Here is a 25,495-nt window from a genome sequence, read left to right as displayed (position 1 = left end):
ATATTAGGCTAAATGCCTCAGTCTTTACATTAACCAAATGAACTCGCCTTTTTACATCATTTTATCTTATTTGACGCTGTTTACACTTTACTAAGAATAAACAAATTTGTTTCAATTCATAGTTGATGGCGGCAGATTCCATCTCATTGAATCAACATGCGGCATTATTCACATTACCTATTAACAAAGGTCGGTTCATTTGCATAAATTAAATTTGTAGTGGAAGCCAATTTTATTTATTTACGGTGCCTTCATGTCTGCGTAAAGAACCTGCTGTAATTGATTTGACCGTGAATACCAGGTAGTCCTACTAAAATAACCTTTGAAATTCTAATTTACAAAATATACACAGTACTGTCCAGCATAGTGCTCAAAACAAAAGAAGAAAACAAAACACAAAATAACCTAACTACACCTACACTTAATTCACAAAATAGAACAAATATCCACGTACCTTCGGTGTCTACGCTATTAAAACACGGTAAAATCAAAACATCAAAAATGAAAAATAAAAAAGAACGAACAAATCTCAAAAATAACGTGATCAACGCCTACATCGAAAAATAACAAAAATACGCAATTTACCAAATGCAAAAATCCGCTGTCAACAACAAACTTTCTAAACGCTGAGGTGCACTTTGGTGGCAATCTCATAACACAGGACATAATATCTAAAACTGATATTCTAGAGCTGAAAAAAAAACAGAATAGAAAATACACATCACATATGATCACAATATAATTTTCAAAATATTCATTGCTAGCCCGCTCAGTTTTCATGCTTCAAACTCGGTTCCGTATTTGGAATATTTCTGAGCATTACATCATCACTGGTAATATTTGCGTACTTAACACTTCCGCACATAATTATCATATGTATTCTACCGTAGACTTAAAACTCATATTTCTTGAACTATTTCTTTTCCACACGGGCTCAATAACTGCACAAATTCATTCTGTCGTTCTCATCAGCACAAACTCTACTTTCCATCTCATAACTATTACCATCAATAGAATATTTGTTTTCATACTTCGATCCTTCATTTCTATTCCAGAGCTGGTCAGCAACGATTCCTCATTTTTAAAATGAATATAGAAACAAGATTGCCTGCCAACATTCTACTGCCAAAAGTCAAACTATGCACCCTAAGGAAAAACGTGCATTTGAAATCATACACCATCACGACAAAAAAATCAAAAACCCGTCGTCTGACTGTGATCACACTAGGCTAAAAATAAATCGAATATACTTTAATAACACATCACGATACATGACGGCTCTCCGAATAAAACCACCTCAGCGGAAATTAAATGACTTGACAATATCTCACAAAAATTATTATTATTATATTTATTATTATTATTATTATTATTATTATTATTATTATGATTATTATTATTAAATTAAGGCCTTGAAAAACCTGAACATGAATTACCTAATGTCAAGTAAAAATTATCTGTAAATCATCAACATAATACTCACGTCGTTTAATCAAACATGCTTGACAAATACTACAAATATGTTTATGATAATTGTTATTATTATCGATCCCCTGACATTTACATCCCGAATCGTTAGATGTAATTGCCCTGGTTTCGCTCCCGATTACACGATAAAAGTTACATCAAACGCAACTCAACTCCGTCTTAGGTACGTGAATTTTACCTATATACAAAAACACATGATGTCACATACCCAACCGGACCACGAGTTATTCATTCATTCATTATTTATTTACCATAAACCTTTACAGTATCTATGGTCATTATTAATTACATACCATGTAAATACAACATACTCTTTTACCTTTGTGCTGAAAGGTGGGCTGCATCCTCTTTAGCCCTCGTTACACATTGATTTAATCGATCTTGCACATCTTGTTGAAATTTCATGACATTTCGCGCACACGGCTTGGATCCATTTTGGTTATATAGCACTCGCAGGTAGGTTGAATCACACGCACTCTTGAAGCTTACATTAAAATATAATTTACACAACTTAAATGGAATTAACATACATAGCGTTTGGCTTCCATTGACAGAAACAGAAATGCTACGCTGGCTGTGTCCCTTCACCTTGTCTGCAAATTAGCTCGCTTCCCTTCGTGCTTGTACTGGGGATTAAATGTCATTCACCTGGCTCGGAAATAGAAAGAATACGTCCAGGCCTTGTGCTGTCCCGTTACCTTCCGTAGTTACCAAGTCTCTTCACCCTCTAATTAGCACGACTAGTACCGGCTCCAATGTCCCAATTGAGCAGTATTTTAATACTGAAAGTACTCTCACATACCAAGTATCCAAAATTTCTAGGAGTCATTCTAGATAGGACTCTAAGTTTCAAAGAACATCTTAGCAGAACTGCCGCCAAACTCAGAACCAGAAATAATATCCTGCAGAAACTGTGTGGCACTACGTGGGGGTCAACAGCTTCTACACTTCGGACTTCTGCCCTTGGACTAGTTTATCCCGTGGCTGAATATTGTGCTCCAATCTGAATAAATAGCGCTCGTGTTAAGCTTGTTGATACTCAGCTCAACCAAACCATGCGTTTAATATCAGGGACAATCAGATGTACTCCAACATACTGGCTGCCATCATTAAGTCACATACCACCTCCATCCGTGAGAAGAGAACAAGCACTTATCAAGGTGTACAATAATATGTGCAACAATGCTTTTCTTCCTGTACATCTTGACCTCCCTGTTATTAACAGGAAGATACTTCGCTCTCGCCACCCTCCATTGAATACTGCAAGGAAGCTTGCTGAATGTAATTTCAACATGATTGACAGCTGGAAGCAATTAATGGAAGACCTCTGCAACACCAGAACAGCAAGCTATGCCATGCATCACATATAAGCCACCAGGTTTTGAGCTCGCCAGAAAACTTTGGTGTACTCTAAACCGAATCAGAACTAAGTGTGGTAGATGTGCAGACTCCCTTTATAAATGGAAGAAAATTCCATCTCCCGAGTGTAGTTGTGGTGCTGAAAGACAAACTGTTCAGCATATTATCCAAGAACGCCCTCTATCAGCCTTCTCAGGAGATCCAGCCGAGTTCCTGATGGCTAGTCAAAACGGTTTAAATTATATTACAGATACCAATCTGACATTGTGATTTAATGTGTTCAGACGTGAAAATAATTTTAAAATACTTTTATTGTGATGTGATTTTAAACCATACGATATATATATATATATATATATATATATATATATATATATATATATATAAATTAATACTGCAAATCTAATTGCGATATCTTGCTGATCATGCACAGAGAAAAACTGTAAAAATGTTGTCCTTCTGAATGAAATGACTTCTCAACTCAATTACCATTGCATAGGTTACGTGTGAGCTTGGAATGTGCTGCGAACCTAACTGTTCCGGCCGCTATCATTCTGAAAAATAATATAGTTCATCTGTGTACGCGGTGAGCTTAACACATTAATGTCTATTTGTGAAACACCATAGTAGAAAAATCAGCGACATTTCGACTGTAATTAGTATCCCAAGATTTTACATAACCTGATCTTGTAATATTATAAGAGTTCTCCAATGTCCATCACCTTATTCAACTCACCGATCATGCACTAAGCGATGACTGACACAATAGCGGGTTCAGTAAACTTCGCTTTGCGCTGCACGTCTGAAAACTTGACCGTAGGCTCTAAACTTGTAACCAAGACTGGGTGCTCGGCAAGATGCGACCGATAGTTTTGTAAATTCAGGAGACCCCGCCTTCAAAGTAGTCCAATGGAGCGGTGTGGCGTAGTGATATGGCTCCTTGAATTAATTTTCCAACTGTCCGTAGATTAAATATTCAGTGAATACACTCTGTTGATTCCAAAAATTGGTGTGATTTACACGATGCACTCAAATATCAAAAATGATCGTTCATTTTTATACAAGCTCCACCGCGTCACTGGGATTATTTTACTGCCGCGATACGGCGCCTTCCCGCCATGAGACTCAGTCCTCTGGGTGACACCATTCTTCCAAACATCAGACTTTAATGCTGATAACTTATATTTTATGATATAATTAATCACATACTCCCACAAACGATTCCTCAAATTTTATTCCCAGATTGGAACACAGCCTATTTCTACTTCTCTCATCACCAAATCACAAAAAATTAAATAATATTCCCACTGAAACAGGGCGGTTTGGAATTTTCTGATTGGCCGAAAACTGCCTCCAGCTAGACTGACATACTTCTTCCCGGGTTCAACCATTCTCGCAGAGGGGTGTTAGGTATAACTTCTGTCTCACTCAATAAGGTGCGGCAAATTCGAATGTCCTCTTTCTCGTGGGAAAGTTTGGTAGAAAGTTTCGCACCATCGGCATCATAAAATTTATCACAGGATGCTTTTAGCAAAAGCCTTCTCGAGACGTGCCTTAAAGCTAGTTAAGGGGATGCATTTCCAGCCTGTGTGGTCTCTGGTTGGAACTTTGTGAAAATCTGCACTGACATGCCATTTGTAGTATTCACATGTATAAATTTTAATAAATTAATTAATGCATACATAAGGCCATTCGCCTTATGGGTGAAATATAGCAGCCATCTTGCGCATTATCCTCTGGAACAGCTTTCTCATACGAGCCCGTGTATATCGCCATCTTGCGCAATCGCCCCTAGGCCGGCTCCTTAAGTCCTGTGTCGCCTGAGCCAGCTTTCTCCGTAAGAGCCTATGTATAGCCGTCATGTTGCGCAGTAGACACTGGGCCAGCTTTCTCTATAAGAGCCCGTGTATAACCGCCATCTTGTGCAATTGTCTCCGGGAAGGGCAGCCTGCTAAATTGGAGGAGGGAGGTTAGGCCTCTCCAAGACAGCGAATCTCTACGTCGGGAAGGGCATCTGGTCGTAAAACTAGGTCCTGTGATGTTAGGCCGCTCCAAGGTGGCGACTGTCCGCGTCGGGGAGGGCATCTGCTAGTAAAACTGAGGTTAGCCCAATCCAAAATGGTGAGTGTGAGGTTAGGCTTGCTCTCTTATGCAAAATCCACGTCGGGAAGGGCAACTGCCCGTACAACAGAGGTTAAGCCCCTGCAAGGTAGCTTCTGTGACGTTAGGCTCGCTCGCTTATGCAAATTCGCGAATCGGCATAGTTATAATACTATACTAGTTGTCAATGAACTCTGGTCACAACCCGCATGAGTACACTACTAGGCGTGGCAGTGGCGTAAATAAAAATGGTGTTAGAACTTCACAGCTCTTCCACTGATGTCCATGTTCTCTTAGAATTGGCTTTACGTCGCACGAACACAGATAGGTCTCACGGTGACGATGGGAGAGGAAAGGTGTAGGAAAGGGAAAGAAACGGACGTGGCCTCAATTGAGGAACAGCCCCAGCATTTGCGTGGTGTGAAACTAGGAAACAACGGAAAACCATCTTCAGGACTGCCGACAGTGGGGATCGAGCCCACTATCTTCCGGATGCGACCCTAACCGCATGGTCAACTCACCCGGTAATATCCATGTTCAAGTTACCACTGGTCGTAGTACTATTCGATAAACTGTCACCTTCAGTCCTGTGAGCAATTGCAGCAAAACTTAGTAAGACCTATTGCTTGAGGCAATCCGCGCTTTTATTCCCACTTTCATGCCATTGACGTTCGTCATCATCGATCCTAAATAATAGAATTTTTCAAACCTCTCGTAATCGACCCCATTTAACTTCCTCTTATTTTATATTGTGGTCCTCCTAGATAAGAACAAACACTGAGTTTTGGCGTTAATAACACTAAGTTTTTTTTTCATGCCTCTTTATCTAATGAGTCCAGTCCTTCTTCTAGGGCTTTCAATGTTCGAGAAAAGCGTATCATTATCATCAGCATAGGCTATATTCTGAGTTACATGGTTAAACAGAGTACCATGTCCGTCTCCATGGCTAAATGGTTAGCATGCTGGCCTTCGGTCACAGGGGCCTCGGGTTCGATTCCCGACCTTGTCGGGAATCTTAGCAATCATTGGTTAATTTCCCTGGCACGGGGTCTGGGTGTATGTATCGTCTTCATCATCATTCCATCCTCATCACGACGTGCAGGTCGCCTACGGAAGTCAAATCAAAAGACCTGCACCTCGCGAGATGAATATGTCCTCGGGTACTCCTGGCACTAAAAGCTATACGCCATTTCATTACAGAGTATTAAGATGAGTCGGCTGACTGTTATTACTGATTTTATATAGATATGCATAATAATATTGTTTAAAAATAAAATAAACACCATAAGTGCAGTTCTTAATTTTATTATTTGCTCACTTACCTCGGACTTACAGCCAATTTCTCGGTTGCTGTAATCGATGATTTAACTCTGCTGCAAGTCGAAGTTGTCAAGTCCTCTTCTATAAGGTTCCGAACGTATGCGAACCTTCTGCGGGTCAATTAAAATATATTTCTAGTTTTCTTCTTCGTTAATGAGATAGCTATTGATCAAAAGCTTTAGAAATATCGTTTTCCAAAACTTCTTTTATTTTATAAATTCCATTAACATCCTTTGTGAATTTCACACATTTCTGAGGCATATAGCCCTCTTCTGCATCATCGACATCCATTATATGTTCCATAATAAGCATTTCCATCACCTGCCTTCTTCTCTCAGACGCTGTCCGTTCGTCCACTGAATAGATTAAAACTCTACCCCTAGGAGAACACAAGTATGTTGCGTAATTACATTTCGTGCTCCTGTCGATGGGTTTGGACTCCTCCTGCGCAAGAAACGCGTCCCTAGAAAACAGGGCTTAGGGATTGGCGAGAGCGTGAGCAGCTCACAGTGTTAATTTAAGATAAGCAGCTAAACACATGTTTGTTAATTATTATTCGAGGCTTCAGCTGGGTTTAGCCTCCGTACTGTAAGAGTTAGCAGTGACTTGGGTTCGATTCACGGTCTGCAGAGCTGGAAGAATGAAAAAAAGGTCTGAATGTAAGCGGCTGAATATACGTTTGTGAATCGGGGATTCAGCCGAGTTTAACACGTACTGGCTTAGCCTCTTTAGCATAACGGTTAGTAGTGACGTGGTTTCGATTCCTGATACTGCCAGCAGAGATTTAAGAAGGGCTGGTATAGTCCTTACGGCTCACCTGTGCCAGAAAAATAGCCGCACTACTTCTGGAGAAGTGTTTATTTTTACGTGACTCTGACCACATGCTGACTACGCTAACTATGCGTAAGTAAGATGGTTGCTATACACCACGTGTGTGTGTGACCTTCACATGACGAGTGCTATAATTGTTTTAGAGCTGAGCTGTTACTTTTACTTGAACTGAAGGTACTGAAAATAGATATTTTATTTTCATCCTTAACTATTTATGTCAGCTTGACAGACCGATAGGTAATAGCAACTTCTGGCTCAGTGAGGAAAGCAATTGGCTTACGGTCACTTTACTTAATGTTTCCTCTCTTCATCGATATCTAGAGTAGGCCTATAGTAATGGCAGAGCGGTTCAAAGATCCAACCAACTTTTCAGCTAGCCAGAGGTATTAATTCACCCTTAACGGTTTTAGGTAAAAATTGGCTTTCAGTGTTTTTGGGGGACTTCTAAGTCAGTGTGGAAACTACAAGGACGCGTGCAGCTAAACATTTTGACTATGAGTAGGTAAAAACAACTCTTAAACCGTTAGTTACAGAAAAAAACTAATTTTTAGTAACTTTATCCTTTATCAGGATGAACTAACCTATGACTGTTCTTCAGTCAATTTGGCATGTTTTCCAACACCTGTGCCGGTCTGCCTTTGATCATCAATCATTGCTGATAATTATCCTAATTAAAATTATGATTAAACTAAATTAAAATCAACCTAATCGAAGAATTTCAATATAAATATATGGGAATGAGTTAAATAAAAACGTACTTGCTAGTGTCACCGTCTTGATTTAGGCCAGAATATATCTCTTACAAACGTGCAACTTTTCCTCTCAAAAGCTCCTTGAGCTTTTCCCAAGTCAAATATTTCCATCCAAACATTCATTTATTCTTGCTTTTTCAGACTCTCCCTGAATGCACCGAAAATATCTTTCCTTCTTTTTATTCCCTTGAAAGGAAACAACTTCGTTTCTCTTGACACCATTTTAACAATTCCTGCAGAGTTTACAATTTCGTAAATATTAAATTTGGCGGTCGAATATCGTTATAAGTGGCATCTGTTGCCTAATATGACAGGCCAAGGTATGACAGACTGTGGCGGAACATATGCGAGGATAGCGGAAGAACAGAATGTGTGATAGATAAAAACGACGCACAGCTGTGAGCTTGCAACCGGGATATAGTGTGTTCGAATCCCTCTGTCGGCAGCCCTGAAGGTTGTTTTTTTATGGTTTACTATTTTCACACCAGGCTGTACCTTGATTAATGCCACGGCCGCTTCCTTTCAACTCCTAGGCCTTCCCTATCCCATCGTCGCCATAAGACCTATCTGTCTCGATACGACGTAAAGCCACTAGCAAAAGAAGAAAAAAGATAATAACGGAGTAATTTCATATCATCAAAGAAAAAACTGAAAAATAACATTCCAGCATTAAGAAATTCACAGAAATATTAGAGTTCGTTGAATCTTTGCTGCATAACTTACCTCAAAATATGGTATTACGATAAATGAGACAAGCATAAAATAAATCGACGAATGGAATACGAAGACAAACAGCTGATTCGTGTTATGACTTAGTATATTTATTGATATATCGTCACTTGTAAAACTTGTAACAATTCATTTCTAAAAAACAAGAGACTTACAATCTGTTGTGGAACAGAAATGTATAACTCCATACTTTACAAGGACCCATACTAGAGACTTGTAATGTACGAGACCATATTTTTGTGGAATAGGCCCATTGTGCACTTACGGTAAAATGTTGTATTCTTAAGTGTTATTCAAGTAAGGAGTGTTATGTAAGCTGTCATGCTTTCTCACACTATGTTTCGCATAACGTCAGCAAGTAAACTGCAGGTGCACTGAAGATCATATTTTGCAAGAAAACAGCATATGTAGGCAGAATTTGTACGCATTCTCTCACTCTTATTTAAGAAAGAAGATTCTACAGCTCTCTTATCAACAGTAAGTAAAAAAAAAATACTTGGTAGGGCAATCCGGTTTGCTTGAGAATGTGCTGACACTATGCATTCTCACGCTTATATGTGAGTATATATAAAGAAGGTTTCGAGTACATTTTGTGCATTCAAGATCCTAGTTGCTGCTTGGTGTATACTGCTAGTGCTTTCTTCTCAAGTAAGTATTTAATTGTTCACTGAAATTTAGTATTACTGTTAATATTATTGTTTTTAGATCTTCAACACTAGTTGAAACTAATAGATGTACTCCAACGTAACTTGTACGAGAGTAATCCAGCCTCAGACTACCTGAATGGGAACATGTTATTACTGTGCTGAGCACATTTGTGTCTGGTAAGAGGGTTTTGATTGGAATAACAGTTAAAATTATTGGAGGTTTTGATATTACGTCAGCTATCAAAAGTTAAATACATACGTTCCTACTAAGAATAGGAGTCCACTATATCACTTTGATAACTATCAATGAATGAGGTGAGGAGCCTTATTGAAAAAATACAGTGTAATAGGAATAAAGTACTTTATCACTATAAAGTCTATCACTTTAATAGTGAACTTTGCTACACTGTCATAAAATATGCGCTTCATCGCTATAAAAATTAACACTTATTCACGATATTGTTTTTAAAACACTCCTTTATTATTGTACCGGGCGGTACACCTCCACGCCGCTAATTTAAAAATTGCGCCAGGTGAAACTCCTCTGCTGGAGGAAGTCTGAACCTTATATACGCTATTAATTCGCTACCTTCTCAGAAGATGTCACTACCTGTAAATTTTGGAGTTTTAGAACTGTGTCATTTTTGATGTGTTTTTGTTTCGCTTGAAGTAAGAAGTGTGAACTTTCTCTTCTAGAGGACACTACTGAAGATCAACAATAGTGCACCCTAGTGCGGAGTCAAAGAACTATTTTGTTGGAGAAATTTTTATTTCAAATGTTTGGTCTTTGTTAAATTTCTTTCTGTCATTGTTTAAGTTGGCAATATTTACCCCTTTTTTCCCCTTGTTATGAATGTATCCAATCCCGAAATTCTTCTATTAATTTCTGACCAATCTGGTGTATCTTCCCCCAACTTGTATCGGTTGCGGGGTCCTAGCCAATAAAATAATTGTGGGCGGGTGTTTTCATTCCCCTAACGCCTAGAACCTTCCACGAGAGGATATAAACTGCTGATTTTTGGGTCTCCGGGCCACTTCTGTTCCATCTTTCAGTGTGTTAAGTACATAGCAGGGGGCGGGAAGCGCCTCTTTCTTCGGCAGCGGTCAACAACAAGGTAATGGCCGATTAATAACTTCTTTCTTTGCTTGCTCAGCAGTTTAACTTTCGGGGCGGGTTCTAAGCGTTCAACCATGTAACCTTTTCCTAAAATGTAACTACTCTTTTCATATATTCTCTTTTAAAGCTTCATACTGGGATAGAGAGTGCTAACCCTCTCGAGCTCCTACTCATATTGTTGTGAGGTGAACTTAGTTTTCTCAACCTATTCTTCGTTAACGTAAAACAAATTGTTCTCTTCTTAAGTCACCTCTTTAGTATGGGATTAGCCCTTGTATTAACGGCCTAGGGCCAAGTAGGTCTTAAGCAAAGTGTATTAGGAGTGCAAGTTCGCCTCCTCTCAAATTGTATTTTAGAGGTCATGTATTAACCTTCTTGTCATTTAACAGACCTCAGTAGGTTGGGTATTTTACCCCTGTGTATATGTCCTTTGAGGACAGCTTAAAGGTGGAGTTCGGAGTGGCCTATGATAGGCTTGTATTTTAGGGGGAAGTTGCCCTTTCTTGAAAATTGTGTTTCTGCCTCAAGGAGGCTTCTGGGTGTAATTGGAAGCAAATGTTTCTGGCATGTTTGGGGGTTTTCGGCCCCTTTGTTGTATGGTGTTCATTGTAAGGTTGGGCTCATTGCTCAAGAATTATGTTTCTGACTTTTGAAGCCCCAAATGGGGTACCTATGTAAATGTATTTTTCAATCGTGTTTCGGCTACTAAGTACCTGTTCTATTTGTTGTTACCTAATTTTGAAAAGAAAATATAACCTTGTTAAATTTTAAAATTAATTTCACTTTAGTAGCTTGAGACCTATTCACCACCCAGCACCTTCTTTCACCTCTACCTACCACCAAAATACGGTAACAAGTGGTAGCAGAGCGTAGTTGAATGGGTCTCATTTTAGCCCCTTTTGACGGCTAAACATTATTTTTTTTCCGAACTCTAACAATTTTCTCAGTTGCTGGAATTTTTCTTGATTTTGTTTCAAAATTGTTCTGTCACCATGCCCGGCCCTCGCGATGTTCTCCATCTTAACTATTTGCGCAAGGAGGAGTTGATATATGAATTAACTATTAGAAATGTACAATCTGGAGGCACGGTTGCAGTAGACACAAACAAGCTTAGAGAGTCCCTAGATTTGCCCATTTCCATCCCCAATTTGGGAGAGAAAGAAATTGACGACTCTCTTTCCACGATCACGGAGAATATTACTGGTCTAGCTTCTGTAGTTAGTTTTTTTGATGAAAATGATCCTTCTCCTAATCAAATTAAGCGTGTGCAAGCTAGGCTGTTTCATTTTTCCAATAGAGTTAACGATCTGTTGTCTCTAAAACTGAATGACGTTCAGAGGAAGGAAGCTAGTACGCTGCTTGAAAATATGTCTGAATTATCTAACAAGGTCACTCAATTGTTAACGGGGGAGGTTCCTCCCAAAACTGATCAACCCGTCACGGTGAATGTAGGTAGTGAGGAAGAACCTCCTAAGGGAGAAGTAAATAGGAAAACCATTGCTGCCCAAACTATCTCTGCCCCATTGGACAACGAGCCTGAACGCCGTGCATCGTTGAGTAACATCCGTTCTGTATTAACTTCCTTGCCATTGAAACCTTTACCTACTATGTCACCCGGGTTTAGCAGCTTGCCTCATCCATTGGCAATGTTGCTCAGAGGTATCTCTAAGTTTTCGGTTAATACCACCAGTGAAGTAATTTCATTTTTAAGATTTCTGGTTGAATTTCAGGATCATGCCCTTGTGTTTTCTCTTTCTCCATGTCAAATTTTGCAAATCATCTATCCTTATGCTATTGGGATTCTATCTGATAAAATCGTAAGAGCCATTGCCGAGCAATCATCTATCGAGGATTTCCATGCCCACTTGCTAGCTAACTTCATCCCTGCTAGGGCCAGGTCCTCCCTTATTCAGAAGTACTATTATCGGGTACAGCGCTTGGATGAAAACTTGGCAGACTTCATCCAAGATATTAAGTTTTATACTAGGGTGTTTGCCCTTCATTTTCCTGAAGATCAGATTGTACAGGCTATTGTAGAAGGCATTTCACCATCTTATAGGTCATACTTGTGTTTCGCGGCGTGCCCGCAAACTTTCTCTGAACTTGAAGCGTTGGCCGTCTCAGCGGAAGGAGTTAGGTACGCCGATTCCTTGCGTGTGGCAAAAGAACCCCCTCCTTCGTTTAGTAATACTCGGCCTCCACCTCGCCGACCAGTCACACCCCGTAAATGTTATGCTTGCGGGTCGCCTGACCATCTTCGCAATAAATGTCCATTGGTCAAAAGCAGTAGGGCAAATAATGGAGCTGGTTCAGCACAAGGCTGTTTTAAATGTGGGGCCTTCTCACATATCGCCAAGAATTGCCCAAACTCGAATAGCACCCCCTCCTGCTCAACTTCTGGTGCAAATTCTACCTATGCCAATAATAAAAAGTGACTAGTGGCTTTGGCTGAGTCGACTAATCCATCTTCCCGAGACTCAGCCCCTAGTAAACAGGTTGTAAATGCAGAGAACGATCAGCCTTCAAATTCATCTTTTGAATGCCCTAAAGAATGTCTTAGGATTGCGGCGGATACCCCCGCACCTGTTCCTTTTCTTAAGATTGAGTTAAATAACGAGCCTATTACAGCTCTCTTAGACTCAGGCAGTGTTTGTTCGATTATTTCGGCTGAATGGTATTCTAAATTGAAATCTGTTTGTAAACTACCTGACTATGTCTCATCTCCTGTGCAATATGTTTCGGCTAATTCATCCACATTAGAAATTCTAGGTTCCTTATCGGTCAAAATTCGTATTTTTAAATTCACTTGGAGAGTTAAATTGTTTGTGGCCAAGCTCTTGTCTTGCCCCATTATATTGGGAGCGGACTTTATCTCTCACACTGGTCTTGTGCTCGATCTTCAGAGTAGGTCTTGCACTTTCAAATTTGCCTCTAATTGTAACATCCCTTTATTAAAGTGTAACTCTGCATCATGTTCTTCTATTTCGCCTACCCAGGATGAGATGTTGTTAGACCTTAGACATCTACCTGAGGAGCAGGCTGATAGTATTCGCAAATTGTGTCAGTCGTTTCCCGAGGTGTTCTCTGATACTCTTGGTGTTACTGACCTGATCGAATACAAAATTGAGGTCACGGATTCGATTCCTGTCCGTTTTCCACCGTATAGGCTATCTCCACCTAAAATGAAGGCTCTGAAAGAAATTATCGATCAGATGTTGAAGGATGGTATTATTAGGCCCTCTAAGTCGGCGTATTCTTCGCCTATTTTTCTAGTTCCGAAACCCCAAGGAGGCTTCAGGCCTGTCATTGATTATAGGGCTCTCAATCGGAAGGTGGTGTTGCAATCTGTGCCCCTTCCTGACCTTCATTCTTGTTCTTCATGGTTTCGTAAGGCCAAGTTCTTTACTATCTTGGACTTGAATCAGGCCTATAATCAAATTCCCCTTGCCGAAGAGTCTAAACACCTTACAGCGTTTGCCACGGACTGGAATTTATATGAATACAACCGCGTGCCTTTCGTGCTCCCCACGGGAGCAGCTGTACTCACTAGGCTATTAGATAGGGTCTTCTCCGACATCAAATTTGAGTACTTATATCACTACTTGGATGATGTCGTCGTATTTTCAGAGACTTTTGAAGAGCATCTAGATCATCTGCGAGAAGTTCTCGATCGCCTTCGTAAGGCTGGGTTAACTGTTAAGTTGTCCAAGGTTGCCTTCGCTAAGCCCTCTATGTCTTTCCTTGGGCATATTGTGTCACCTGATGGTGTAGCTGTCGATCATTCTAGAACACAGGCCATCCGTGATTTTAAACCTCCCAAGGACATTAAAGGCATCGCCAGGTTCATTGGTATGGTGAATTTCTTCAGGAAGTTTATTCCTAACTTCGCTAATAGAGCGGAACCCTTAAACCTTCTTCGTAGGAAAGGCATCAAATTTGAGTGGGGACCTTCTCAACAAGCCGCTTTTGAAGACCTTAAATTTGCACTTTGTAATGCCCCTGTACTTGCTATGCCTGATTTCTCGAAGAAATTCATCGTCCAAACCGACGCGTCGTCGTCAGCAGTAGCGGCAGTCCTTCTTCAAGAGACTGAACTAGGGAGGCGACCCATCGCCTATGCATCTAGGACTTTGTCGGCTCAAGAAGCCAAGTATTCCATCTATGAGCTCGAAGGTTTGGCAGTCTTATTCGCCTTAGAAAAGTTCCGTCTCTATCTGGAACATGTTAAATTCGACCTGGAGACAGATAATCAAGCCTTAAGCTGGGTCTTAGGTAGGCCGCGTCGTACTGGTCGTATAGCCCGCTGGGCCATCCGTATTTCTGCCTTCCAATTCGATGTCAGGCATATCAGAGGTACTGAAAATGTTGTTGCTGATGGACTCAGCCGTATGTTTTCAAACGACGTTGAGAACCATGAACCGGTCGACCGTTCATCACCTCCCGAGTTCACACTATTTGATGTTAATGCCATTTTAACTGATGCCCCCATGCTCTTTAGGGATATCGAGAAATACCAACATGAAGATCCGACGCTGGCTCCGATAATGGAAACCCTTTCTTCTGGGGAACATGTTGTCCCTTATGTTCTGAGGAATGGTGTTTTATGTTGCCCTTCGAGGCATGACAAGATGATGAAGGTTGTCGTTCCAGCTGTTCTTGTGCCTATGATCTTCAAGTACTATCATGAGACCCCATTAGGGGGGCATCTTGGAATCTTTAAAACTCGTGAAAAGATTCGTGAAATGTTCATCTGGAAAGGTATGGACGGTGAAATCCGTGAACTAGTAAAGGGTTGTAAATCCTGTTTGATTAGTAAACCCACCATGTCCACCAAGGTAGGCCTTTTGTCTTCGCATCAAGCATCGCGCCCCATGGAACGCCTGTATATTGATTATGTAGGACCCTTCCCCCAGTCGAAGGGAAATGCCAACAAATTCATCTTTGTATGTGTAGATGGTTTTACCAGATTTTCCTGGTTATTTCCGACTAAGCTGGCTACCGCTCAGTCTACCATTACTTGCTTAAATTCTATTTTTGCTTCTTTTGGTCCGTGCCAATATATTGTATCTGATAATGCTAAGGCTTTTACATCTAATTTATTTCGTAAATTCTGTTTTGACTTATCCATCTCTCATGTAACTACTTCTGCGTATTACCCTCAACCATCTCTGGCTGAACGGGTTAATCGTAATCTCAGGTCCGCACTGATTGCCTATCATCACGATGATCATTCCAGGTGGGACACGTCCCTGCATTGGTTAGCTTTTGCCTTGAATTCGGCGGTTCATGAATCTCATAAGTTCACTCCAGCTTCTTTGATGTTCAAGTTTCTTCCCAACACGCCGCTCTCTAACCTCTGGTCTCTGAGTGACATTCTACCCGAGACAATAGATCCGGACAACATTAAAGATCTTTGGAAGAAGGCTAAAGCCAATCTTAAAGTGTCTCATGAAAAGGTTAGGGAAAGGTATGATCGTGGACGGAGACCCACCCCTTTGAAGGTAGGTGACCAGGTTATGGTCAAGAATTTTGTTCCCGCGGGCAAGCTTGCCCCCAGATTTCATGGGCCATGCATCATTCTCGATTTTCTTACTCCGGTTACATTGTTAGTAAGCAATCCAGCCACCGAGAGGATATTTAGGGTTCACCTGTCACAGGTGAAACCAGTGTAAATTTTGTGTCAACTTGCTTCATATAATTTGAAAGGAATATGAAGGTTATATTTTTTTTGAGTTCAACTTTTAAGGCTTTCTGCCCCTTCTATAATATTTTGTCTTATATGTAAGCCTCTTGTAAAACCTTCCCCGATCCGTTAAACTGCCATTCTGTCCTTGCGTCGGCCATTACCACGCTCCCGTCTCCTGCTTCAATACACACTGTGGCTTGATTTGAGTAAATGCCATGGATATCTGCACGCCGCTGACCCCTCAACCTCCTCACCAAGCCTGTGCCCTCAAAAAAATGATGATGGTCCAACAATATTCTGCCGCCTAGCTTTAATGTTTCAGTGCCCCCGCAGGCGCGCGGCGCCGTGCAGCAACTGGGTCCGAGGACGGGCCCCCTCGGCCCCAGCGAGGACGACGTGTGCACGGCGAGCCAGAGCTCTCCTCCCGGCCAAGGCTGATGTGCGGCGCACGACCTGCTACTTGCCCGCAGCCTGTATATGTTCACCGCGGGCGCGGCGTGCTTCAACACCTCTGCTCCCCTCATAGTGCGGGCGAGCGGTATCTCAGGGTACTTGAGGGGTCCGAGCGGCCTCCTTTGGACGCAAGCCGCAACGGCCGGTCTGGCCATCCCACTTCATCACCATCAACTACATGAACAGTTACTATAAGTAATGACTACACTTGGGAATTTAACTGCAATATTTGGTAGACTATGCAAAATTTTTCATCACTTTTAAGTATTAAAAGTTTATCTTCAGAACTCAACTTCTACAAACATAAAGACTGTACTTCACCTGCAACAACAACTGTTGAAACTGAATCAAACCAAATTAAGAAATCTTATAAATGCTTCTGCCATCAATCTTCATATCCACAGCATAACTTGGACATTGTTTCAAACAATTTCATGTGTCACCCCTGGTGGAACTTTTGGGGGGGGAGGTCTGTACCGGGCGGTACACCTCCACGCCGCTAATTTAAAAATTGCGCCAGGTGAAACTCCTCTGCTGGAGGAAGTCTGAACCTTATATACGCTATTAATTCGCTACCTTCTCAGAAGATGTCACTACCTGTAAATTTTGGAGTTTTAGAACTGTGTCATTTTTGATGTGTTTTTGTTTCGCTTGAAGTAAGAAGTGTGAACTTTCTCTTCTAGAGGACACTACTGAAGATCAACAATAGTGCACCCTAGTGCGGAGTCAAAGAACTATTTTGTTGGAGACATTTTTATTTCAAATGTTTGGTCTTTGTTAAATTTCTTTCTGTCATTGTTTAAGTTGGCAATATTTACCCCTTTTTTTCCCCTTGTTATGAATGTATCCAATCCCGAAATTCTTCTATTAATTTCTGACCAATCTGGTGTATCTTCCCCCAACTTGTATCGGTTGCGGGGTCCTAGCCAATAAAATAATTGTGGGCGGGTGTTTTCATTCCCCTAACGCCTAGAACCTTCCACGAGAGGATATAAACTGCTGATTTTTGGGTCTCCGGGCCACTTCTGTTCCATCTTTCAGTGTGTTAAGTACATAGCAGGGGGCGGGAAGCGCCTCTTTCTTCGGCAGCGGTCAACAACAAGGTAATGGCCGATTAATAACTTCTTTCTTTGCTTGCTCAGCAGTTTAACTTTCGGGGCGGGTTCTAAGCGTTCAACCATGTAACCTTTTCCTAAAATGTAACTACTCTTTTCATATATTCTCTTTTAAAGCTTCATACTGGGATAGAGAGTGCTAACCCTCTCGAGCTCCCACTCATATTGTTGTGAGGTGAACTTAGTTTTCTCAACCTATTCTTCGTTAACGTAAAACAAATTGTTCTCTTCTTAAGTCACCTCTTTAGTATGGGATTAGCCCTTGTATTAACGGCCTAGGGCCAAGTAGGTCTTAAGCAAAGTGTATTAGGAGTGCAAGTTCGCCTCCTCTCAAATTGTATTTTAGAGGTCATGTATTAACCTTCTTGTCATTTAACAGACCTTAGTAGGTTGGGTATTTTACCCCTGTGTATATGTCCTTTGAGGACAGCTTAAAGGTGGAGTTCGGAGTGGCCTATGATAGGCTTGTATTTTAGGGGGAAGTTGCCCTTTCTTGAAAATTGTGTTTCTGCCTCAAGGAGGCTTCTGGGTGTAATTGGAAACAAATGTTTCTGGCATGTTTGGGGGTTTTCGGCCCCTTTGTTGTATGGTGTTCATTGTAAGGTTGGGCTCATTGCTCAAGAATTATGTTTCTGACTTTTGAAGCCCCAAATGGGGTACCTATGTAAATGTATTTTTCAATCGTGTTTCGGCTACTAAGTACCTGTTCTATTTGTTGTTACCTAATTTTGAAAAGAAAATATAACCTTGTTAAATTTTAAAATTAATTTCACTTTAGTAGCTTGAGACCTATTCACCACCCAGCACCTTCTTTCACCTCTACCTACCACCAAAATACGGTAACAATTATATAAAGTCTTAAGAGTAATAATTTGGTTACCCTTCAAAAGTAAAATGTGTCCACACACACACAGCATGTGCTTACACAAATTTCACGCAGTTCTTCTCGCGCCTGTATATAGAAGCTGAAGGCTACGCCCGTTCATCTATAAGTAATTTATATGTAAAAGGAAGAAAGAACTATAACTTCACCTGTAGGCAGATTTACATCAGCGACAATGCTCCTTCCGTAGTGGGTGTTAACATCGCGGTACTGGATAACTTGAAGTGGCGCCCCTACCGGTAATTCTGACAGCTTTTCCACAGTTCTGCAAACAATCGGCTCAAGCACGGCCAACTTTTCTCCAATTTCCATGATCTAAAAGGAAAAATGCACACTTGTTAATACACATGAAAAAAAGTGAGATTTTTTCTACTCTAGTGTAAGGTTATGTTTCAGTAAATCTATCAGTGTTGAACCTCTCTCTCTCTCTCTCTCTCTCTCTCTCTATATATATATATAAAACGACAATGCTCAGCGAATTACTAAATTTAAACCTTTACTTACTTGAGAAAAAAACATTAAGAGAAGAAGTACCCCAACAGCAATCAACAAGGAGAGGCGAGATCCTGCGTCCAACCGATTTCAACGAGCTTCATGTTCCTATTGTCGACCACTCAACAGTAACTCATGTATAGGGGTTTAGGTCAACAGGCTTCCGCTTTAGAAAAAAAAAATGAGGGCAAATATCATGACGCATGATCCACATCGGACCAGGTGGAGGTGATAGAACACAAGAAGGCGAACAGATTTGACTTTAACATGTCAGGTCTGCAACTTAAGAATTTCCTAAAAATTGATGATTTCCCCAATTCTAATGCAACAACACTTGGAGAGCTACAACACACATTCCAGTGGAGCGGTGCCCAATGGTCACCGTACTTGTCTACAACCTCGATGACGTGAGTTTGAGTGTCGCCGCTGCTACATTTTTTGTACAGAATGCGATATTATTTGAGGGGAAGTACAGTGAGGGAACGTGAAGGTAAAACTGCGAATAAAAGTCCGCCTCTGTGGTGTAGTGATTAGCGGATTAGCTGCCACCCTCGGAGGCCCTAGTTCGATTCCGAGCCTGCCACGAAATTTGAAGGGTGGTATGAGGGCTGGGACGAGGTAAACTCAGTCTCGGGAGGTCAAATGAGTAAAAGTGTGTTCGATTCTCCCCTCAGCCGTCCTGAAAGTGGTTATCCGTGGTTTCCCACTTCTCCTCCAGGCAAATGCCTTGATGGTACCTAACTTAAGGCCACGGCCACTTTGTTCCCTCTTGCTTGTCTATCCCTTCCAATCTTCACATCCCTCCAAAAGGCTCCCGTTCAGCATTGCAAGTGAGACCGTCTGGGCAATGTACTGGTCATTTTCCATTGCATTCCCAATCCAATGTCTCATGCTCCAGGACTCTGCCTTTGCGGTGGTAGAGGAGGGATCCCTCGCTGAGTCCGAGGGAGAAACCAACCCTGGAAGGTAAACATAATATTAAAGAAATAAATAAGGAAAAATATTTAACAAACTGCAGTACCCTTTCTTTCTTTCTTTCTTTCTTTCTTTCTTTCTTTCTCAATCCGTTCACAGTCCAGGGTTGGATTGCCCTCGGACTCAGCGAGGGATCCCACCTCTACCACCTCAAGACAGTGTTCTGGAGCGTCAGACATCGGGTCGGGGCTACAACTGGAGACGAGGACAAGTACGTCGAACAGGTCGCCTCACCTGTTATACTTAATAGGGACCTTATGGGGGGATGGGAAGACTGAAATGGATAGACAAGGAAGAGAGAAGGAAGGGTCCGTGGCCTTTAAGTTAGGTACCATCGCGGCATTTGCCTGGAGGAGAAGTGGGAAACCATGGAAAATCTCTTCCAGGATGGCTGTGATGGGAATAGTACCCACCTCTACTTAATGACCTCCCGAGGCTGAGTGGACCCCGTTCCAGCCCTCGTACCACTTTTCAAATTCCGTGGCTGAACCAGGAATCGAACCCGGGCCTCCGCGGTGGCAGCTAATCACACTAACCACTACAACCACACAGAGGGACAACTTTATTTCCTACCTCAAATTTATATGTATATATAGAGAGAGAGTGATCCAGCTGTAACTGTGAGAGAATGTTTAGACCCATATTAATTTGAGGTCGAAAATAAAGTGTTTTTGCTATATATTTTTGTTCCCATTTTTTATCTTCACGTTCCCTCAAATGTGAATTTATTTTTCACAAGAAATACAGCTGTGACGAGACTCGAACTCACGTCTCCGTGGTTCGCAGACAAGTACGGCGATCGCTAGGCCACCACTCCTGTTGACTATGATGTAACTCTCCAAGTATATACGCGTAGCATTGGAATAGGGGATTCATCAATTTTTCGGAAATTATTAGGTTGCGGACCAGATATGTTTAAGTAAATTTTATTCGCCTTTTAGTGTTCTGTCACCTCCACTTTATCTGAAGCGGATCCTGCGTCTTGATATTTGACATCATTTTTTCGAAAACGATAGTGTATTGACCTAACCGTTATGCACGATTTATTGTCGAGTACCCCACACAAAGGTACATTGAAGCTCGTTGAAATCGGTTGGCCGCACGGTCTGGCTTTTCCTTGTAAGTTCTTGAAGCGATCTTCTCAACCACGGTCAACTTCACCAATCTAAAAGAAAAAACGTACACTTGTTAATACACATGCAAAAATGGAACGCAAAACATGAGCTTATTTCTTTTCCTGCATAAGGTTATGAATGATTACATCTACCTGTGCTGAACCTCTAAAACTAAAAACAGTAATGTTAACCGTATTACTACATTTAAATCTTCACTTTCTTTCCATTTCTTGCTTTCTTTCATTATCTGTTTACCCTCCACGGTTTGTCTCTCCCCCGGACTCAGTGAGGGATCCCACCTCTACTGCCTCAATTGCAGTGTCCTGTAGCGTGAGACTTTGGGTGGGGAGATACAACTAGAGAGGAGGACCAGTACCTAGCCAAGGCGGCCTCAACTCCTTTGCTGAACAGGGGCCTTGGGGAGAATGGATGATTGGAAGGGATAGACAAGGAAGAGGGAAGGAATGGCCGTGGCCTTAAGTTAGATACCGTGCCGGCATTTACCTGGAGGAGGAGTGGGAAACCACGGAAAACCACTTCAAGGATCGCTTTGGTGGGAATCGAACCCATCTCTACTCAGTTGATATCCGGAGTCTGAGTGAAACCTGTTCCATCTCTCATAACACTTTTTCAAATTTTGTGGCAGAACTTGGAATCGAACCCGGGCCTCCGGGGGTGGCAGCTACTCACTCTAACCACTACACCACAGAGGCGGACTAAATCTTCACTTACTTGAGAGAAAGACACTAGCAGGAGCAGTAACTCTACATCAAGCAGCATCAAAGATCCAGAAGCGATCTCCGGAAGCACGTTCAACTTCACCAATCTAAAGGAAAAAAAGGCACAATTGTTAATACGCATGTAAAAATGGAACGCAGAAGTGAGATATTTTCTCTGCTCTCGTATACGGTTATATGTTTGAGTACTTCTATTAGTTTTAAGTGTTTTTGAACCTCTATAAACTATAATTTTAAAAGTAATACTGAATTTCAGTAAACAATACAATTTTTACTTACTTGAGGAAAAATGTCACTAGCAGGAGCAGTACGTCAAGCAGCAACTAGGATCTTGAATGTAAAAATGTACTTCAAAACGTCTTTATATATACTCATATATAAGCGTGAGAATGCATAGTGTCGGCACATTCTCAAGCAAACCGATTACGAATAATTTTTTACTTGCTGTTGATAAGAGAGCTGTCGGGTCTTCGTTGTTAGATACGAGTGGACGCGTACTAATGCAGTATACACATGCTGCTGTCTTACAAAACATGATCTTCAGCACACCAACCGTTTCATTGCTGACGTCATGAGAAAATAATTTAATGTCTTTTTTACCTAAAAAATGTTAAATTTGGTTTAATACGTATGTTAATTTGGAAAAATGTTGGAACTTTAACAGCTCTACCATTAGGATAGGAATAGTCTAGATTACAGGGACTATATGAAGTGCGGGCAACTCTGTTCGATTTCTGATTGGCTGTGCCTGTTATTGCCCTCGATCCGCCATATTCGTCCCTAGCACTGTATTGTAAACACGTTGTTTTAGTGGTCGTAGTTCGCAGAGTTGGAGAAAATGCCGCGTTGTTAGGTTTTCGGCTGTACCAACAGGTTGGAGAAAGGATTTATCATGGAGGTATTTCGCATTGGCCCAATTCGAAAAAAGGAATGAGCCGCCATGTTTAAAAGAGAGGTGTAGTCTCCTACTGAAATTATCGCGATTACGTGAAGTAAATACAACGAACTTTTTTAAAAGTTTTCTAAGAATTCACAATATAGTTGGCTGGACTGACCGTTATATTATTTTATTTCACTAGGCACACTGTGAGCCACATATGCGAGAAAAATTACCGGAGGATGGGAAAGAATTCTGAGATGTAATGCATTTCCCACAAATTTCTCTCACCGGGAATCTCCGAAAAGAAGGAAGCCTCCCTTCATTCGGAAGCCATGCTGTCCAAAAATAAGAAATATGCAGAAAGAGAGGAAAGTACATGTTCTATTCTAGCAGACACTACAGTGACAGGTACGGAAGAGAATGTTGTAATTTTAAACTCAACGACTGTTTCACCGAACGAGCCTGCAAGAGCAAGTTGCAGCCTGCCTCATTCAATAATAGACACAGTAGAATACTTGATTGAGAGGTTGCAGCGGTATGAAAACATTACAGAAAGTTCGACAAGCAAAATTTCAGACTGAAATACACGTGTACTAAGTGTTAGCGTATTATCAGATAAAACAAAGTAATTTATATTCCCAGCGTAAAGAAGAACCTGAGGAAAGTGTTCAGTAGCTACTGTAATCAGATTTGTTTATTAAGCGCTAAAAAACACTTGGTCAAATGTAATAAATTAATACACTCTCAAATTAAAATGTTCTTGTGGAAACACAGGCTAATGAGAGCACTTAGAGCAACATTATCCGCTTTCTTCCCTACGAACCCTTCATAGGAAAGATCAGAATTTTTCTTTTCAGCTCACATTCTACAGAGTGTTATTAAGTTACTCAAAATAAGAGCAGATCTTTCTTCAGTGAAGAAAAGCAATGTGTCCTAATAATGGAAACTGACGATTGCATACTTTTTCACTGGAGACGTAACAGATGACGCTGTTATTTCAGACATTATAATGAGAACCCAACAAATAGGTCTTAACATTTTGACAGCTGTGTGAGAAATAGGGGCATCAAATCAAGGATTTTAGATGAGTGTCTGTGTAATTGCAGGACGTCACAGGAAGGTAGTTAATTGTTTCTTGCCTCCTTGTGATGAAAACGAGAAAAACTACGTTATCCATATTCTGTTCAATTTTTCAATAATGTTAAAAGGCACTATCCCACAAACAATTACTGAAGAATTTAAACTACCGTTTGTTCAGTTCGAGATATTCCATGTAGAGGAACTAATTGCATACCAACAAAAATTCAATTTCAAGTTAGCACCGAAAGTTACTGAGGAAGATATGTACCCAACTCACTTCAATACGATGCGGTTGTCAACTTCAACCCTGATGATAAGTTATTCTGTCAGTAGTGGTCTAAAGATCCTGGCTAAAGAATTAGATCGTCCAGAATTTTACACTACTGCTGCTTGGTCCGTAGAATTATTTGAAAAATGTTTTGCACTTATGACTTCTCGTAGGACAAGCATGGCATTCTGCAAACACGATTCTGATACATAAAAGGAAAATATTTCCTTCCTAAACCGTTTTGTCTACATCTTTTCTAAATCTTAAAATAGGAGTGAGAGGTGCCTGCAAACCTGTACAAACTGAAATTAGTCTCTGCACAAAATCCATACTTGATCCGGAGGCTGTGTTACTGAATGAGTACCAGTATCATTTTATTCTAACTTTCAGGTTCAAATAAGGTTCATTACAGAATATTTCCAGTCTTGTAAGATGCAAGCAACCTGTCCCTGCAGCATTTCAGTTCGGAAAGACCTTGAAGCTGACCATGTTCTCTCAATGGATGAAGGATGTGAGAATAAGTAACTATGATGAGGATGATAGGGAGGCTCTAACAGATATTCTTGATTGTGCTAAGCAATTAGAGTGTCAGCAGAAAGTGCAAACGCAAGAATCTGAAATACTTCGACATTTCAGCAAAACTCCTGTGAAAAGAATTATCTGTATTGTTTGCTAGGTTATCTAATTAGTGGTGGTGGTGATTATTGTTTTGAGAAGAAGTACAACTGGGTCCCGGCCCTCTATATAACACTAATCAGAGAGAAAAAATGGAGGGGATCCGACACTTCGAAAAATGAAGGTATCGGCCAAAGAAGGACAAATACGACGAAGGGCGTGGAAATGAAAAGACTTGCAAGGCCTCGAGTGCTCTAATACCGTCGGGGTAGGGAATAAACAAGGGTTGATGAAATGAGGAGCCTGAAACAAGTTAGTGGATACAATGCCAAGCATCAGCTCAGGGCCCCTTGGTCGCCAACCCACACTCCCATGTTAAGAGCCACTAGGGCTAGTTTTAATCGCCTCATACCACAGGCAGAGGATGCCTTGTGTGTTATTACACCGCCCCCACACACAGGAGCTGTTATCTAATTAGGCCCTAAGAAATTTAAAACGAATTCCTGGCACTGCGAGAAATTTTTAAAGTTTATAGCTGTATTGCTTACTTTATAAGAGGTTAGATCAAATGAAATGTTTCAAAGGGAGCACATTATGGTTTTTAAATGAGCTTTTTGTTAAGTTTGTTTTAGAAATGGAGGAATTGTTGTCTAATTATATTGATGTATTGAAGTCACAAAGCAGGTTTTTGGTATCTAAAATGAAGAACGAAATTTCTGCAATTACAGTGAATTCTGGCTCAGTAGGAAGCACTTCTACGCTGGCAACGTGGGGTGTTATTGTTTGAACTGCTACTCTGAATGTATCTCCTAAACCTACTCCCATGTCACTACAGCCCAGAATTCAACAATGC

Source organism: Anabrus simplex, chromosome 8, assembly GCF_040414725.1.
Source record: "Anabrus simplex isolate iqAnaSimp1 chromosome 8, ASM4041472v1, whole genome shotgun sequence".
NCBI lineage: Eukaryota > Metazoa > Arthropoda > Insecta > Orthoptera > Tettigoniidae > Anabrus > Anabrus simplex.
This window is presented reverse-complemented; position numbering follows the sequence as displayed.